Genomic DNA, 17,292 nt, shown 5'->3' on the forward strand with positions numbered 1-17,292 from the left:
AAAAGGATGCTGTAAAGGAAAAAGTCATTATCATCAAATAATCCCTGCTAGTTCCTGGGGGGGGGGGGGGGGGGGACGTGTTCAGCCATACAACACACACAAACAGAGGTCAGGGTCCCAACTCTCCCTCCCTCATCCACAACTTTTCCTCCCTCTCCTCCCCAACTTTCCCTCACGTCCTCCCAAAAACCCAGGGTTACATTCAGTAGGTACTGAAAGGAGAAAACAGCTTCAAACAAAAAGGCCCATTCTCATTGGATGCGTTCAGGTGATGCCTACGTTCAAGTGAAAAAACACATTCAGTGACTTCTGAATTTTTTTATGCATACTGAACGCTACCCTCCCTTCCCATCAGACCGAGGGTCTCCGTCTTGTTCCAATCACTCCTTCCTGTGTTTCTTGTCATGGTCATAGTCCTTGGAGCCTCTGCTGGTGGAGGTTCTCTTGGAGCCTCTGCTGGTGGAGGGTCTCTTGGAGCCTCTGCTGGTGGAGGGTCTCTTGGAGCCTCTGCTGGTGGAGGGTCTCTTGGAGCCTCTGCTGGTGGAGGGTCTCTTGGAGCCTCTGCTGGTGGAGGGTCTCTTGGAGCCTCTGCTGGTGGAGGGTCTCGTGGAGCCCCCGTGCTGCTTAACCTCCTCCAAAAACTTGTCCAGACCGAAGGGATCCTCCTCAAACTGGACGGGCCGTCACGACGAGGACCGTGATCCGTACCAGAGAACTCACGGTCAGGAACAAACCTGGGAGAGGGGAAGGAGAGAGTCAGGATATGTTTTGTTTCTGAAACAGTAGACAAAATGCTGCTGCTGCTGCAAAAAAAAGTGTTTTGGATCCTTGTAGTTATGACCCATAGAAAGTATAATTCAGGGAATATTTTCTTTAATGGTTTATTTATACAGGTATATGTAAATATATAGCTAACTAGATAAATCAACTAGCTTCTACCCCCCAAGCCATAGGACTGCTGAACAGTTCATCAAATGGCTACCTGGACGACTTGCATCGAACCCCTCATTTTATTTCCATTTATTATAATTTTTTTCCCACCGACTCTCTTGCAGAGGCTGGATGTACATTCACTGGACTCTAACCACACACACCTCTCTGTTTATTATTTATGCATAGTCACTCTACCCCTACCTATATGTACATCACAGGAGGTTGGTGGCACCTTAATTGGGGAGGATGGGCACATGGTAATAGGTGGAGTGGTATCAAATCCATCAAACACATGCAATTCCATGTACTCCATTCCAGACAATATTATGAGCCAGCCTCCCCTCAGCAGCCTCAACTGATGTATATTACCTTAAATTAACCCGTACCCCTGCACATTAACCCAGTACCGCTTGTATATATCCTCATTATCATTTTATATCATCCTTTAGTTTGTTTAGGACTTTTTAAAAACTGCATTGTTGGTTAAGGGCGTGTAAGTAAGCATTTCACTGGAAGGTAAAATGTGATTTGATAAAGGACAGACACACTTTAGTAATAAGGGATACAAAGTATATTGAAAGCAGGTGCAATTATCCTCCCATCAATGTCATAGAGATGGAAAGAGGCCTCATCATTGTGTCCGTACCACTATGGCGTCTGTGACAGCATGGGCAGCACCATTGAGGCCCTCAGTTTTAAAGTAGTACATTTTCTTATTTTGTGAATGAAGTACAAAGCTTATATTGGTGATCCACAGCCTGCAGTGCCTGAATCCTGAACCAAATATTGCGTCAATCATTTATTGTGGCCACTAGATGGCGATGTTTATGCCATTTACAAACCATAGGACCCAATTGGAAGAAGACAATGCGCTGATCATTGGCTGTTGGTTCCCAAACCATAGGAATCCCCACCGATGACTACTTCAAAAATGGTGGAAGCCCTCAATGGAAATGTCCATGCTAAAATGGGTTAGATCCAAGTTGAGTCCTTTATCCATCTCTATGGGTCATGAATAAAAAGTCTGTTCCCCATTATTTTGGATACCATGTTTAGAAGAGGAGATCTCGGTGACTTTGAAAGAGAGGTCTCAAAAGGGGGTTTAACGCTTTATTATAGGCACTAAACTCTAAACGTTTTTCAACTGGTACCCGGCTACCTTCAGAATAGTCTTGAGGCTTGATGGCGCCCTAGAGTAAAACCAACGGTATCGTGTTTGTGAGAGTCTCGTCTCTCCATAGAGGGGTGTCGTGTCTTTACTATCATTAACTGAAGACTGATAGTTCTTATCAAAGATTCTCTGTAATTAGTTATTACGCGATTAGACTGATTAATCATGTAACCGTAATTACTAGGAAGTCGGGGCAAGGAAAAATATTCAGATTACAAAGTTATCATTTCCTAAAATAACTTTTCAGATATTCTATCTGATCAATTAGTCTTTGAATTAATGAATTCTTTATTTTACCTCACGTTAGTCTCATTCCAAACGTCGTAAATTGTTGGTTATCTGCACGAACCCAGTCTTCACTATGAGTCATCCATACATCAATTGTCTTAAATAATTTATTAATAACTAAGTAATTCACAGAAATGCATAAACAAACAAACATGGTAAATGTGGTTACATGAAATGATAGGAGAATGTGCCCTAGTGGCCTAAACCGGCATGGCGGCTTGTTAGACAAAAGGGGAGGTTGGGGTCGACTAAGAAGTCACTACAGAGTGATAATTATAACAATTGAAATGCTAATCCTTTACACATGAACGCTCACTCATTCGGGAACAATTGCAATCAATATATATATTTACGCTCAGTGTGTCGTCTTGATCGCTGGTGAAAAGTTAATTTCTTTTGTAGAATTGTCCGTCTCTCTCCCTCGGTTGTGGTTAGAGGGGATTGTTCAGAGTGACATTCGTTATAGAATGAATGTTTCGGCGGTTGTCGTTCTTCGTGTTCAATGATACCGAATTCCTAGCTGCAGACTAGTAATTATTATCAAAGACTTGTTCTTATTCTGTCGGTAACGATAGTCTAAGAGTTTTACCACGTGGTATGGTTAAAAGATTCAGCAATGGTCTACAACCTTTGTCCTCCTAATGGAGAAAAACATGGTCTGCAACCAACAAAAACCAGAGTGGAGGTTTCATTCGGAAGGGCCGAAGAGGGCTGTCCCAGGATGTCTGACCCTAACTTGGCTCAGGGGCGGTCCTCTGATTTAGTTCAAATCAAAAGGGAATCATATTACACAAACAGTATCATACTCACTCATTCATCTTATACAGCAATTAGATGTAAACCTCATATCTGAGGCTATTATATAAACAGTGTTATGGTAATGTGGCCACACCGTCTCCCATGAGCTTCCCAAGTTGTGACAAACGGACCAGTTCGTAGCTGGATTCTTCACCGATCTTTTATACTTTCTCCAGAACATGAAATTTGTTCGTACCTCAAGTTCTGTGAGGTGGAATGATTTCCTTTGTCCTCTATGAAAATGCACTCTCTCTCTACTATGTGGCAGGGTCTTCTCAGGAATTTACAACCTCTGACCACAGCAGCCTAGTTGAAGGAGGCAAGGGGAAGGCAGAGAGAGGGGGATGGGGTTGCTATACCCAAAGAGGCCAACGTCATGACAGGGGTCATAATAGTTTGTTGGCCAAACTGTTGGGACGCTACAGAGAATTTTGTGAGAAGACCGATTTCCCGGGATGTCTCACGGTTTGACAAACACTGCTCTAGCTCTGCCGCCTTTCACGCAGATGCGGAAGGGCGACATCGGCAGATGCAGAGGTTTGAGACGCAGCCCATGCAGAAATGTGATATCAAGATAGATATTCTAGCTTAATGTAATTAGATTTCCAAGGGGACATTGACACTAGGGGATTAAGACACCACATTGAGGTTTCCTTTATTTTGGCAATTACCTGTATGCATTGATGTGTACTGTTTGGAATGCTGTCCATTGAACTTTCTCAGTGTATTATATCCCCCAATAGAAATGTGATCGAAACAGGTAGAATGTGTCAGTGACGGCAATCTGTCAGATAACAAATACTGTTCTGTAGTGTCTAGAAGGCTATAGCTAGTATCGCATTCCACCACCAGTCCCTGTTAGTGACTGGGTTATCTGTAGAAAACCCAATAAAGAATCCTAACCTATAAACCAGCCAGTACAACGAACTGAGAGTGGATTTCAGTAGAGATAATGTACCTTAGGGGAGGGATACTACGGATTAAGCAAGCTGCTCTGCTCTGGTATACGCACTATACTGTAGACGCCTGCATGTCTCGCTTTGGTGCAATATCCCTACAGCCCTTACAGTACACATCACTACAGCCCTTACACTACAGACTGCAGCGTCCTTGCATTGCATACGTAGGGTAACAAAATGAGGCTTAAACATTGCATTTCTCAGCAGTCGACTGCATCGCTCAATATATCTCTCCCCAGAGAGGAAGCAGCGCCAGGGAAACACGCGGCCTACGATACCTGATGCTCTGCACACGAGTGACCAGGTCATCAACATACAGTAATATACTGCATATGGATATAGTATAAGCCAGGTCTCGCCAACCCTGTTCCTGGAGAACAACCTGTCCTGTAGGTTCACTCCAAACCCTGATCTAGCACACTCAATTCTAATAACGAACCTGTTGATAAGCAGAAGCAGGTTAGTTAGAACCTACAGGTGGGTAGTTCTTCAGGAACAGGGTTGGAGAGCCCTGGTATAAGCTATAGTCAGCAGGGTAATTTAACAGACGGAGGTGGTACCTGTTGCTCTGCATGAGCTTGTCCAGGTCGTCTCCATACATGTCCTTGTCAGAGCTCTTGGTGGGCCGGTAGATGTTCTGGGCCATGTCTCTGCCAGTCCTGAACGGCTGGTCGTACACATTGTACATCTCATCCTCCCCGCCTGCAAAACCGCTGTCCATACCCTTGGGGGGTGGGGGGGGGGGGGGGGGGGGGGGGGTAAACAGGTGATAAAGTGTAACAGGTGAGATCTTAAGTCACTCTAGTAGAAACACCACTATAGGAGAACCTCTGACAGCACAGCAGGTGCTTGTGTGTGTGTCACCTTGGTCTGGTTGAATAGTCTCTGGTCGTACTGAGCCTCACTGGAGGCTCTAGGGTTGGGCTGACCCAGAGCGATGAGCTCACTGACGTCCCTGTCCTGGTCTCTGTAGCTTCGACCTGACGATGGGAATAAACCAAACCAGACGGTTAGTTAAGAAAGAAAGCGAGAGAGAGAGACAACATATGGATACGGGAGAGCTTGGTGTTTAGTAGAGCACCCCACCTCTGTAGCTTGTGTGTGAAATGAGTTGCTGCACCAAACATAGCACATCACTGTCTGCTAACATTATCACAATCCCAACATATCTGCAGATAATCACATCCAGCAGAAGCGACTGCAAGGTTAAGTAGACGCTCTGGGCTAACCGGCTCTTCATAATGAGGCCATTTACAACCAGCAGTCAGGCCTGTCGTTGTAATCAGTGGCCGTCTCCCTATCCTTTCTTCCTACTGCTCTCCCCCCTTCCCCCTGCCATCATCTGACAGCTCCACTGCAGAGACAGACAACTGGAGCAGAGTAGCCTAATCTCTATGTCTGCCTCTCACCAATTTGCTCTTTCATTTTCTTTGCCTGTCTCCCTCTCGGCCTGTCTCCCTGTCTCCCTCTCACTCTCTGAAGCACTGCAGCTGTAGCAGACAGGACGGTCAGGGGGTCTGGGCTGGGTGCTGCTGTGGCCAGCTGCGTTCCTTCAGCGCTCCGAATGAACCATGAATGATTCAGCAGGGTGTGTGTGTGTGGATGTATGTACCTCTTATCGGGGGAGGCTCGGGAGATGTTCCTGTCGTGCTGTCTCTCTTTCCTCCTGTCATGGCGGATCTCGTCACGCTCTCTGGCCTCACCGTCCTCGCCACCTGCCACAGGAGAGAGAGCGGGAGGGAGAGGTGGCGTAGAAGAAAGAGGATAGAGAGGAGAATAAGGGTGAGAGGATGGAGAGAGGGGAGAGAGAGTTACAGAGTGACGACAGAAAGAGGGGAGGTATGGAGGGCGAAAGCGTGCGAGAGAGAAGGAGCAAGGGTGTTACCAGGCAGCTCACTCACACATAATCAGGACTGACAGCTGAGTAGTCTGCTCTCTGCGTGCACAGAGCTACTTGGACAAGATTCTGAGAATGGTCTAGGGGTTTGTGTTCCTCAATGCTGCATTTGGTTAAACCCCGTCAGTATATTTCATTTCAAATATATTGATTGATTTGTCACAGACCATCCACACAACTTTACAGCACTTTACATTGGCAGTCCTTGTACAGGAAAACATGACATCACAAACAGGTGACCTGATCCTAGATCTGTGGTTAGGTTCAAGCAGGAAGAGGTTGTGGACTGACCTCTGCCCCCTCTGTGACCTTTGATCCCTGCCATCTGAGCCAGCTCTCTTGAGTTTTTCCTCCTTCTTCTACTTCTCTTTCTGGGCCATCTTCTTCTCCACCTGGGATCTCATCTCCACAGCCTCTCTGGCCTGGATGCAGTAGACACAGAGTTAATTTACATTCATTTAAATCAACATCACATTTTAAACTTTAGGCTACAATCATAAATGTGGCTTGGAGGCATATAGGCTTAGACATAGCACAACGAAGAGAAAGAAAACACAGAATCTTAATTTTATGATGAGAGAATCACTCTAAAGGCTAGAGCCAATATCATACAGAAAAGTAGTCGGCTTTGAAATTGACACAAAGAGATGACCATTCACCCCAAAAAATATATCCAGTGGGGAGTATTTGATACACTGCCGATTTTGCAGGTTTTCCTACTTACAAAGCATGTAGAGGTCTGTAATTTTTATCATAGGTACACTACAACTGTGAGACACGGAAAAAATCCAGAAAATCACATTGTATGATTTTTAAGTAATTAATTTGCATTGTATTGCATGACATAAGTATTTGATCATCTACCAACCAGTAAGAATTCCAGCTTTCACAGACCTGTTAGTTTTTCTTTAAGAAGCCCTCCTGTTCTCCACTCATTACCTGTATTAACTGTACCTGTTTTAAATCGTTACCTGTAAAAAAGACACCTGTCCACACACTCAATCAAACAGACTCCAACCTCTCCACAATGGCCAAGACCAGAGAGGGTGTAAGGACATCAGGGATACAATTGTAGACCTGCACAAGGCTGGGATGGGCTTCAGGACAATAGGCAAGCAGCTTGGTGAGAAGTCAACAACTGTTGGCGCAATTATTAGAAAATGGAAGAAGTTTAAGATGACGGTCAATCACCCCCGGTCTGGGGCTCCATGCAAGATCTCACCTTGTGGGACATCAATGATCATGAGGAAGGTGAGGGATCAGCCCAGAACTACCCGGGAGGACCTGGTCAATGACCTGAAGAGAGCTGGGACCACAGTCTCGAAGAAAACCATTAGTAACACACTATGCCGTCATGGATTAAAATCCTGCAGCGCATGCAAGGTCCCCCTGCTCAAGCCAGCGCATGTCCAGGCCCATCTGAAGTTTGCCAATGACCATCTGGATGATCCAGAGGAGGAATGGGAGAAGGTCATGTGGTCTGATGACACAAAAATTGAGCTTTTTGGTCTAAACTCCACTCGCCGTGTTTGGAGGAAGAAGAAGGATGAGTACAACCTCAAGAACACCATCCTAACCGTGAAGCATGGAGGTGGAAACATAATTCTTTGGGGATGCTTTTCTTTTCACCGTCTGCACCGTATTGAGGGGAGGATGGATGGGGGCATGTATGGCTAGATCTTGGCCAACAACCTCCTTCAGTAAGAGCATTGAAGATGGGTCGTGGCTGGGTCTTCCAGCATGACAACGACCCGAAACACACAGCCAGGGCAACTAAGGAGTGGCTCCGTAAGAAGCATCTCAAGGTCCTGGAGTGGCCTAGCCAGTCTCCAGATCTGAACCCAATAAATCTTTGGAGGGAGCTGAATGTCTGTATTGCCCAGCGACAGCCCCGAAACCTGAAGGATCTGAAGAAGGTCTGTATGGAGGAGTGGGCCAAAATCCCTGCTGCAGTGTGTGCAAACCTGGTCAAGAACTACAGGAAACGTATGATCTCTGTAATTGCAAACAAAGGTTTCTATACCAAATAGTAAGTTCTGCTTTTCTGATGTATCAAATACTTATGTCATGCAATAAAATGCTAATTAATTACTTAAAAATGTTTGATTTTTGTTTTAGATTCCGTCTCTCACAGTTGAAGTGTACCTATGATAAAAATTACAGACCTCTACATGCTAGAGTAGGAAAACTTGCAAAATCGGCGGTGTATCAAATACTTGTTCTCCCCACTGTATGTATGTATGTATGTATATATATATTTCAGAGAGACTCGGAGAAGAAATCGCTAATCACAGGACAAACATCGGTTCTCAAAACCACAAACAGTGTACCTTTCTGTCAGCAATGTAGAGCGCCTCGGCCAGTTTGGCAAAGTTGTCATTGATGTGAACGGTCTGCAGTCCTCTACCGTACGCTTCCAGATGCTTGTCCAGGGGGGGTGGTGTAACTCGAGAAGACAAACCCAGAACATAGGACTCAACTTTGGGAACAGTTTCTATGAAACACACACTCACACATAATTAAGTAGTAATGCCCTCGAAGCCGGTGTTTGGAGGATATACTGGCACAGGGTTGGTTAGGCTTTATCTCGGGTCGGCGAACCGTGCCAAGATATCCTCCAAACACCGGCTTCGAGGGCATTGTCACTTTTAAAGAACAGGTTACCAACATATTCAAATAATGACAGACATATTTCAATTTTTCATACCATTTCATCCTTCCACAAGATATAGTCCCGACACAAATCTAGGGTTGCTACCAATGCCGGCTGGTTGTTCGTTCTATCGGTTCGGTTGCTAGAGATGCGACCCAGTCGTTCGTTCTAAATGTTCCATTGCCATACTGGCTGGCAACTTTCTTATCCCTTGCTTGCAAGCTAGCCAACTACAGCTAACTTAGTCACATCAAAAAGTGTAGCCGGAATAACAGCAAAGTCGCAGCATTTGCATAAGCTGTTTTCTAGTGACATTTATTTGGATACATCCATAACAATGAGCTAATGAGGCGTGATTTCACCTGGCATAGAAAATGTGCTCACTCGTCAGGACACTGTTGTTCAGAGGAGCAAGCCAACAACACAGCTAGCACAATCACTTCAAACTGACCTGGAAAGACATCAAACAAGCTGCACTTCGTTTCACTTTTTTAAATTTTTTTATACATATCCATAAAATGATGCCAGCTGATTCATAATTTCGATTGGCTGAGAAACGCTTCCTGTCTATCTCATCCCCCGAAACTGTCTATATGCTTTTAATAGTGGAGATCAAGTTAATTAAGTGCCTGGCTGGGCTGATAAGACAGTGGATTGCTCAGTCAGATGGAACAGAGTAAATAGGCATTTTAATGTCATAGGATTTAGCCGGTGGTAACTTGTGGAATAGACACAGACTGGAATGTGGTTTTAACCAATCAGCATTCAGGATTAAACCAACCAGTTGTATAATGCCTTATAACAGAAATATAGTGCATTACACAACTTTGCTTTAGGCAATCACAAAAACCACTAGTCATAGAACACAGGAGTGTACTTACAATGTCAGCAATCCTGACCTCAAACAAACACAACCTCCCATTGAGTCAGTGTCTCCAGAAGGAGAGAGCAGAGTTGGTATATCTTTGCATTCTTCCAGTTTGAGATGCAGAGAGGAATCTTCCTTGACTGTCATCTGGTAGGACAGAGAGAGAAAACGCATCACATCTTTGCTCAACACATCAACACAGCTAGAGAAGAGAGTACATTTCATTTGGACACGAAAAAAGGTGTTGAGTTGAGCTGATCCTTTTACACATTGTTAAAAGTAATAAAAACACTATTGGCAACTTAAAATCTCGAGATCAGTTAAGTCTGTCTGAACCCCAATGGTACCTTTCTGCTTGGCGAGTGCATGGCAGGTGCAGGAGGGGAGGGAGGTCCACCAGGAATCTTCTTATTGATCCTGGAATAAGGAACCTTGACACACCACATCCTAGATGACAAAATAAGCGAGTGTGCTTCTAGCTTTATTTAGCAGATGTGCACGACTCAAGTTATCCTAGCACATAGGCAGGTTGGCTGTTTAGCAACAAAACCGACGAGTGCACAGCTATAGGACAAAACAGACGAGGTTGGCTTCGACGGTTGACAACATGTAAGCTATAATTTGCACAAGGACCACGTGTCGTCTCTCAAATACATTGTTACAGTTGCTTGTTAACTAGCCAGCGAATATTCAGTCAAAACAAGACATGGTATCAAGTACAAGATAAAACTAGCTGAAATGAGCCACCCACGATTCCCCACATGGCAGCTTCTTGTCATTGTTGCTAGCTAGGCAGGGCAGCCTAGTGGTTAGAGCGTTGGACTAGTAACCAGAATGTTGCAAGTTCAAACCCCTGAGCTGACAAGGTACAAATCTGTTGTTCTGCCCCTGAACAGGCAGTTAACCCACTGTTCCTAGGCTATCATTGAAAATAAGAATTTGTTCTTAACTGACCTGCCTAGTTAAATAAAGGAAAAATAAATATCTAGCCCCCCCAGAAACACATGCCCCATTGAAATGTGTGCATTGTTTCTGTGACCTTGTCAGCCAACCTGTCTATAGTGAAAGCACATATGTTTAGTCAGTTATGAGTTTAGTCAGCGACGCTGCTGGGAATGTACTTACTTGACTGGGAATGTACTTACTTGACGCGTGTGGCTCCATGGGGTCCTTCTGCATCTCCACCATACGTTTGTCCCCCCGAGTTGAAGTCCACGCCCACACAGCACAGTGTGTATTTTCTAAGTATACCCTAGTGCTCCTGATGCTTTCTATACCGCCCATGATGACAGGATTTATATAGCCTAGTCTTATTATCTAGGGCATTCACTCACTGCTACAATGTACACACACACACACACACACACACACTCACTCACTCACTCCAGGTCACAATTTTTAGAACGCCACCATTTTCCCAGTTGTTATTGAAATTCACAGTTTAATGTCTTAATGTACTCTGAAATTAAAGCATAGAACAAATAAACAACTGGAGACAAAAATAAATGTAACCATGGAATCATTTTGTTTAACATAACACTTTGCATACATAATAGCCAAACACACTTGTGGCATTCATTCTACAATGGAAATCAAATATTGTTGGGAAAGTTCTTCCCGACACTGTTGCAGAAGTTCCCACAAATGTGTTGCACTTGTAGGTTGCTTTGCGTTCACCCTTCTGCCCAGTTCATCTCAAACCAGCTCCATGGGGTTTAAGGCTGGAGACTGTGCTGGCCATTCCATGATTTGAAGCCTACTGTCTTGTTCTTTTCTTCTAAAGTAGTTCTGACATAGCCTGGAGGTATGTTTTGGGTCATTATCTTGCTGTACGATGAACCCCTGCAAAAGGCTGTGATTGCCGTTTTGGTTCAGGGTGCCACTCACTCTGTGCAAGTCGCCAACTCTGGATCCAGCAAAAGTGCACCAGACCATCACGCTTCCTCCTCCATGTTTGACAGTTGCTGTCACACACGGAGGAACCATCCTTTCGCCTGCTTGACGGCGTACAAAAACACTGCGTGATGAACCCGAAGAGTTCACATTTTGATTCAGCAGTCCAGAAGACCTCCTTGAGGTCTTCAGTTGTCCGCTGGCAGTGCTTCATGGCCCAGGCAAGCCTCTTTCTTATTTTGCCATCTTAGCAATGGCTTTCTTACTGCCACTCAACCTCTCAAACCTACAGCTCGAGGTATTCTCTTCACAGTTGAAACAGACTTGCTTAAGTTGACCAGTGTTAAGCTGTGCTTGAAGCGGTTGTCCTGTGAGCCACCTATCACGCAAGCTGTTGACTCTCAGAATCTTGTCTTCCGATTCTGTTGTGGCTTTGGGTCTGTCTTTTGATGGTGTAGGAAACTGTACTCACTGACACCTTGGCAATTTCTCTAAAGGAAAGACCTACACTTTTTTAAGGGTTATAATGGTCTGTCTTCCTTTGTTAATTGCTTTTTCCCCTCGCCATTATGATAGCAATATACTACTTCCTGCAGTACAGTACTGTCCAAATAATGCTTAAGAGGGTGTAGTAACACAGTCTGTTCCAACACGGCTTTTGTATAGACTGCGGGTTTGTAAGTAATCAACAAAAGTTGTGACACCCGTAGAAACTGTTAGCATCAACTTTCAAGGCTTAATTTTCTTCCATTGCTGCAGAACAGCTGTTACTTGTTCCCTGAAAAAGGCCCTTGTTCACAACTCTGGAATGTACACTAATTTTCAGTTTTTGGTAACCTATACTTTATTTTAAACCTCTGGCAGTTTATTGATTACCTTTGTACCATTTCAGGTTATTCACTGGACTTAAACTGCTTGAAATGTAGAAAATAGTAAAAATAAAGAAAAACCCTTGAATGAGTAGCTTCAAATAAATGTGTAGGTGTATAAAATCAAGCACACAGCCATGCAATCTCCATATACAAACATTAGCAGTAGAACGGCCTTACTAAAGAGCTCAGACTTTCAACGTGGCACCGTCATAGTATGCCACCTTTCCAACAAGTCAGTTCCTCAAATTTCTGCCTTGCTAGAGCTTCCCCGGTCAACTGTACGTACTGTTATTGTGAAGTGGAAGCTTATAGGAGCAACAACAGCTCAGCCATGAAGTCGTAAGCCACACAAGTTCACAGAACGGGACTGCAGAGTGCTGAAGCACATAACAATCCTCTGTCCTCGGTTGCAACACTCACTACCGAGTTCCAAACTGCCTCTGGAAGCAACTTCAGCACAAGTACTGTTCGTCGGGAGCTTAATGAAATGGGTTTCCATGGCCGAGCAGCCGTAGTACACAAGCCTACTCAATGCCTAGCATCGGCTGGAGTGGTGTGAAGCTTGCCGCCATTGGACTCTGGAGCAGTGGAAACACGTTCTATGGAGTGATGAGTCACGCTTCACCATCTGGCAGTCCGACAGACTAATCTGGGTTTGGCGGATGCCAGGAATGTTTGGTGGAGGAGGAATAATGGTCTGGGGCTGTTTTTCATGGTTCAGGCTAGGCACCTTAGTTCCAGTGAAGGGAAATCGTAACGCTACAGCATACAATGACATTCTATACCATTCTGTGCTTCCAAATTTGTGGCAACAGTTTCTTTCAGTTTCCTGTTTCAGCATAACAATGCCCCCATGCACAAAGAAAAATCCATACAGAAATGGTTTGTTGAGATTGGTGTGGAAGAACTTGACTGGCCTGCACAGAGCCCTGACCTCAACCCCATCAAACAACTTTGGGATGAATTGGAACGCCAACAGTGAGCCTGGCCTATTCACCAACATCAGTGCCCGACCTCACTAATGCTTTTGTGGAGTTGTCCCTGCAGCAATGTTCCAACATCTAGTGGAAAGCCTTCCCAGATGAGAGGTAACTGTTATAGCAGAAAAAGGGGGACCAACTCCATATTAATGGCCATGATTTTGGAATGCGATGTTCGACGTCCACATACCTTATGTCCACATACCTTTTGTCATGTAGTGTAAATATATACCTGTATTTAGTATTGTATTCAGCGGATTTAATTTAGAAAAATACCATATTTTAACTCACGAACCGGCAGTCACTAGTTAGCTTTTCAGTTGACGTTAGTGCCGTTCTGCTGCGGAGCAGCGCCAGAGTTCTATTGAGCATTGACCACTTTTTGATCATGCCCTTGATGACGTTCCATTCACTCTAAACGTGCTACATTCTCAGAGTAAATCGTTGGTAACTTTTGGAACCATATATGGTAGAGACATGAGGTTTGGAGTATTGTTTTTCTAACAAAATGTTCTATTGAATGGACATACTTGTAAAAACCTTGAATGAATTAAGCATTTTATGGGTGAACACCCTGTAATATCTTCCATTTTGAAAAGGGAGAAACTCATAAACAACAGTTGGCATCATCCATCACATTCAAAATCCGTACCTGATGTACTGTGCTGGGGCCTGTTTGTCAGCTGCCCTCACAGGCATAGCTGCAGCTATCTTCTGAGAGACCTGCTTCAGCAGAGCATCGCGGGTCTTCTCCGTCAGCTATTTGACAGCCTCCTCGTCAGGCTTCTGCAACTCTGGGGCATAGTCGCTCAGCACTTCCTTAGGAAGCAGGTCTGAGTACTTACTGAAATTCACCTGCACAGGGACAACAGAGGAGACAGCTGAATATATAGAAACTGAACTGTACACAGGTCCTCCGTGACAGTAGTTATTCAAATGATGGCTCTCTGTTTAATACAGGATTGTGGCAAGAAACAGCTTTGTTTACTTGGTAACTAGATGACAATAACAAAAACATGGTGGGTCACAGCACAGGAAGGAGTCTGGAGACCACTGCTCTATAAAATAAAGATGTGGGCACAGCGATTCATAGGCAATTTTGTCCCCAGAATCATGGTCCCCAGCATCATGGTCCTATGTGGCTCAGTTGGTAATGCATGACACTTGCAACACCAGGGTTGTGGGTTCAATTCCCAGTATGAAAAAAGTATGAAAATGTATCCACTCACAATAATGTATGCACTCGCTCTGCATAAAAGTGTCTTAAATGACTAATGTAAATAATGTAAAATAAATCCACATGAGAAGAGCCAATGGATTTACTTTAGACTCATATGAGAATGTCTCGTACGTACAACTGTAAAATAAATCCACATGAGAAGGACCAATGGATTTACTTTAGACTCATATGAGAATGTCTCGTACGTACAGTAGACCAGCTGGATATCTATTAACATTCTTACCTAGTCCTTGCCCTGTCCCTGTCTGGCGATGGCGTCGTATTTGATCTTGGCCTCCCCGTCCACCTGTACAGCCAGGGCATTGGAGTGCTTCTTCTTCCATCCCATCTCCAGAGGGAACTGGGCCACGTGGATTTCAGGGAACGCAAAGCCATCTCAAAAGTCCTCCAACACAAGGAAGGTTGTCAAACACTGAGAGACTAGTAGTAAGAAGCAATGTGCAGATGTACCCATTTCCACTGTCCTACAACACAGGGGAGTCCAACACACAAACTGAGAGGAAAAAGCTAAATCCAATGATATCGCTTTTCTGAACATTCAGGGCGTCATTTCTAACACAACACCAACAATAACACAGCTTCATTGAATCCATTAAACTGGGTATGGAGTAAAGCTTAGTACTTCCAGAGAGCGGGGCATGCAGCTATTCCTGTAGCCATAGGGAGGGGGTTGTCTGCGGGAGGAGACGAGGGCGGTGGAGTGGGACCTCTGTGCCCAGGCCCTCTACTCGGACTCCAGCTGGTCCTGGGACAACTGAGTCGGCGCCGGTAGGAAATTGTCATTCTTCTTGCACCATTAGCTAAGATTTCCACTTCCAACATCTCGACTCTAAAGAAGGCCATCTAACGTTAGGATAACGTAGTTAACCTTACTTACGTAGTTACAGTAGCGTATGTGGGCGGTGCATGTGCTAGCTGCAAATACTAGTTTTGAAACACAACAGAAGCTTTTGTGTTCGCAGTAGTAACGGAGAGGTACTAATTAAACTGACCCCGATACAATAACTAGCTAAACACCAAAACAATAAACTGTTGAAGGAGACCAGCTAAGGTTAGCTTGCTAGCTAAGTGAGTAACTAACTAACGTTAGGGAAAGGCCAGGACTCGGCTCAGGAGTTAGCCATAGCTAGCTATAAGCTAACGAACAAAACATCGATTTCAAAGCAATAATATGGCAGTAAAACCTTAGTAACTTTACATAATCTTAACATGACATTTTATCACTTAAACGCCTGATTGGAATTGTTTTACATTCTGTAACAAAAAATAAGGCCTTTCCACAACACTCACTTCATAAGTGACATTCTTGTTTATTCCACAATGTCTATGATCTCGCAATGCTTGCTTCAATGTTTTTCTGAAAAGGGCGAGGAAGAGGGTCAAAGTGAGAGGTTTCACTCTCAAAACACATTGTATTTGTCACCTGCTTCGTAAACAGCAGGTGTAGACTAACAGTGAAACGCTTACTCAAGGGTCCTTTTCCAACAATGCAGAATTTAAGATAAAGATAAAATAAGAATACAAATAGTGACACAAGGAATACATATACAGTGAATAACGATAAAGAGTCGTGCCCTCTTCACAACTGTGTGGGTATTGACCATGTTAATTCCTTAGTTATGTGGACACACATGAACTTGAAGCTCTCCAGTACAGCTCCATCGATGTGGATGGGGGCGTGCTTGCCCATTAGTTTTCTGTAGTTCACAATCAGCTCCTTTGTCTTGCTGACATTGAGGAAGAGATTGTTGTTCTTGAACCATACTGCCAGGTCTGTGGCCACTTCCCTCTAGACTGGTTCATCATCATCGGTGATCAGTCCTACCACCGTTGTGTCGTCAGCAAACTGGATGATGGTGTTGGAGTCGTGCGCGGCCACACAGTCGTGGATGAACAGAGAGTAAAGAAGGGGACTAAGCACACACCCCTGAGGGGGGTCTTACTCACATCGGCTACAGAGAGCAAGATCACAGAGTCGTCCGGAACATCTGGTACTCTCATGCATGGTTCAGTGTTGCTTGCCTTGAAGTGAGCATTTAGCTTGTCTGTTAGGCTCACGTCACTGGGCAGCTCGTGGCTGGGTTTCTTGGTAATCCATGATAGTTTGCAAGCCATGCCACATCCATCCTGCCAGAGCCGGCGTAGTAGGGTTCAATCTTAGTCCTGTATTAACGCTTTGCCTGTTTGATGGCTTGCCGGAGGTCATAGCCATCAAACAGGGTCACCAAAATCTAGCCAAAATATGTGCTTATTTTGGACCTAAGCTTGCCACCTGCCTTCCCACCTTTGGGACAATGACTCCCGTTGTTAGGGTGGAGACTTGAGCATCTCGTCATTATACATATACAATTGGATAAAGCCAATTTGACTTTGTGGCTGTGCTATCTAGTGGAAACTGTTGTATGGGAGAGTAGGGGTGTGTGGAAAGGAGTGGGTGTGTGGAAAGGAAAATAGTGGGCGTGTGGAAAGGAGTGGTTGTGTTGAAAGTGCTCTGCTATAGATTAGATGGTTTTGATTGAGCTGTGTTTTTTTCTTTTACGTTGAGCTACCAGAGGATGAGTCTGAGGATGAGTCTGCCAGAGGATGAGTCTGAGAAGTATTTCACTGTATATTTTCAGTTATAAAGTTATATGTTTATTTTTTTTATTAAAAGTGCTCATGTAACTCTACCTACATGTACATATTACCTCAATTACCTCGACTCACCGTTGCCCATTGACTCTGTACCGGTACCCCCTGT

The 17,292-nt window shown here is 44.4% G+C and overlaps 1 pseudogene; it reads right to left on the reverse strand.

Annotated features, from left to right (window-relative positions):
- Positions 1–380: 380 nt before the first annotated feature.
- On the reverse strand, positions 381–16,667 carry LOC139415432 (SNW domain-containing protein 1-like; annotated as a pseudogene).
- Between the last annotated feature and the right edge of the window lie 625 nt (positions 16,668–17,292).

The sequence above is a fragment of the Oncorhynchus clarkii genome, chromosome 8 (genome assembly GCF_045791955.1).
Source record: "Oncorhynchus clarkii lewisi isolate Uvic-CL-2024 chromosome 8, UVic_Ocla_1.0, whole genome shotgun sequence".
In the NCBI taxonomy this organism is placed as follows: Eukaryota; Metazoa; Chordata; class Actinopteri; order Salmoniformes; family Salmonidae; genus Oncorhynchus; species Oncorhynchus clarkii.